We start from the raw sequence: 2,971 nt of genomic DNA, 5'->3' as shown, positions 1-2,971 counted from the left end.
TAAATGAGCCGGATGACTGCCATGCAAACAAGCTGTTCTGTGCAAAGACCCTGCGTGGCCTTTCCCCCCCAGCACCACATGGAAGGGAGGTGGGGCATTTCCCCGAGCCTTTCAAGGGGAGAGAGGTTTCCTTCCCTTTGCCATCTGGGAGTTTGTAGGAGGCTGGGAGTGCGGCCACCTGTCCTTCAAATACTAGCAGAACCAGCTAGACAGACACGTGTGTGTGTGTGTGTGTGTGTGTGTGTGTGTGTGAGAGAGAGAGAGAGAGAGAGAGAGAGAATCCGGTTTCAGCTGAGTTTACAGACTAAGAGAGACCAGGAATCAAAGCCTGGCTATACACTTCTAGAAAACAGCCCATGAAAACCTTCTGGATCCCAGCAGAACGCTGCCTGATACAGTGTTTCCTCAAAGATGACACTTCCCTGCAACGGATGACATGAAAATGACCCAGCCGGCATCCTAAGCAACCAAGGCACAGGGATAGACAGTGTTTTATGCTGTGACATACATGGCTGCTGACCAGGAATTAGCACCAAAGCCATGGCAACAAGGAATAAATAGCTTGCAACTTAGTAGCAGGTCACATGCAACATAATAACAAGAAACATGCAACACAGTGGCCAGTAATAATAAAAGTACAAACATCCTAACAAGTAACTTGCAGCATGCACATAGCAGCAAGGGACATGCAACATTACTATCTATCTCTATATCATCTCTATCTATCTCTATATCATCTATATCTATATAATCTGTATCTATATCCAAATCTATATCCATATCTATATCCATATCCATATCTATATCTATCTATACCTATATCATCTATATCTATCTATACCTATATCATCTATATCTATATCTGCATCTATATAATCTATATGTTTCTGTATCTATATCTGCATCTATCTCTATTTCTATCTATCTCTATATCATCTATAGCATATCTATGTCTATGTCTATATCATCTATATAATCTATATCATATCTATATAGATATTGATATCATCTATATCTGTATCTATATCTATATAATCTATATCTATCTCTGTCTCTATCTCATCTCTATCTCTCTCTCTATCTCTATCTCTCTCTATCTCTATCTACTGCTAGCAACATGCAATAAAGTAACTACTAACACAGAAAATACCAAACAAGAAATCTGCAACATAATAGCAAGGGACGGGTATTGCAACACAGCAGACAATAACATACAACATAGTAGCAAAGCAATGATTGATATTGTTGTTATGTGCCATCGAGTCTCTTGTGACTCATAGCGACCCTATGTACAAGAGCCCTAAATGCCGTTCTATCCTGTGCCAATCTCGAAGTCTCAAACACACGCATTCCCATCACCCCAATCACAGAGTGGATCCATCTCATCAAGGGTCTTCCTCTCCTGGGCCGTTCCTCCACTCTCCCAAAGGTGATGTCCCTCTCCAAGGACCAGTCCCTCCTTGCAGCATGCCCAAAGTATGTTAGATGAAGCTTCAGAATCCTTGACTCCAAGGAGCATTCCGGGTTCACCCTCTCCAGGACAAACCTGTTTGTTCTCCTAGCAGTCCATGGTATATTCAACACTCTTTTCCAGCACCACAGCTCAAAGGCATCAATTCTCTTTCTATCATCCCTATTCACTGTCCAACTCTCTGATGCATAGCATGTAATTGCAAAGACTATAGCCTGGATCAGGCACACCTTAGTCTCCAGCCTGACGTCGTTGCTCTTCATTACTCTTGAGAGGTCTCTCACAGCTGACTTTCCCAATGCAATTCATCTCCTGGTTTCCTGGCTGCTGTTACCAAGAGTGTTGCCTGTGGAACCAAGTAAACTAAAACTGTTAACCATCTCATTCTCTTTCTCATCCGTATCATAATAATTAATAATAATAGCAATTGACAGCTAACATGGTAACAAGTTGTATCTCACCCCCTGCATTGAAATCAGCTCAGGACAACAACAAGATGTGGGCATGATTTTGTTATGTTCCTGGAAGTTGGCATATAAAAAGATGCATTTTCAAGCTCTGAGGACCTTTATGCCCGTACAGATATTTATAAAATAAAATAAAATAAAATAATGAAATAAAATGAAATAGTGAAATAAAATAATGAAATGAAATGAAATAAAATAAATAAAATCACCAGAAAAATAACAGGCAGAATGCTTTGAGCTCTTCTTTGAGATTTGTCCCTGTCCTCGGTTCAGATGGCAACAGCTGAAGCATAACTACCTGAGAAGGTGAGGGTTTGCTCAGGGTTCCTCGTTTGTGTGTCCATCTGGGACAAAGGAGACCAGAACAGAGAGAGATATGAGCTTCACATTTTGAGAATCAAGGTGAGCCTGATACACGGCCTGAAATTTTCAGTCCCCTCCAATATATGTGAGAATTGAACCAAGAATTAAGGACAGGTGAACAAGAATGGGTGCTTTTGAGCTGTGGGGTTGGAGAAGTGGACAGAGTGGTCCTGTGGATGGCCAAAACCCCCAAAGAGTTCTTGATGATAGTGCAGCCAGGGTGTTTCTCAGAGGCGAGGGTGGAGAGACTTGGGCTCGCACACCAGGGGCCTCTGGTCAGGAGGGGTCAGTTCTTGAAGAAGGACACCCTGCTTGGGAAGGTGGAGGATCAGAGACAGAAGGGAAGACCGTCCATGAGATGGACGGACTCAGTGACCACAGCCATGGGCTGGAGTGTGTGATAATGAGGACAGGGCAGGACAGGACAGGGCTCAGATCTGTAATTCACAGGGTCACTGTCACTTTCCTGCCTCTAACAACATGCTTTTCTTAGCCAAAGCCTACCGTTTTTCCACATGGTTTAGGTGGCTGGAAAAATCAGATAGCAAGCTTCTCCTTCAATCTGTCTTTCACTGTATGGTAGAGATTGACCAGAAAGTCCATCATCTCCAAGACAAGAAGAGGGAGAGAGAGAGAGAGAGAGAGAGAGAGAGAGAGAGAGAGAATCCGG

The sequence above is a fragment of the Elephantulus edwardii genome, unplaced genomic scaffold (genome assembly GCF_000299155.1).
Source record: "Elephantulus edwardii isolate Elephantulus edwardi_28Jun2011 unplaced genomic scaffold, EleEdw1.0 scaffold00490, whole genome shotgun sequence".
Lineage (NCBI taxonomy): Eukaryota > Metazoa > Chordata > Mammalia > Macroscelidea > Macroscelididae > Elephantulus > Elephantulus edwardii.
The sequence above is the reverse complement of the archived record's forward strand: the minus strand, read 5'-3'. Positions refer to the sequence as shown.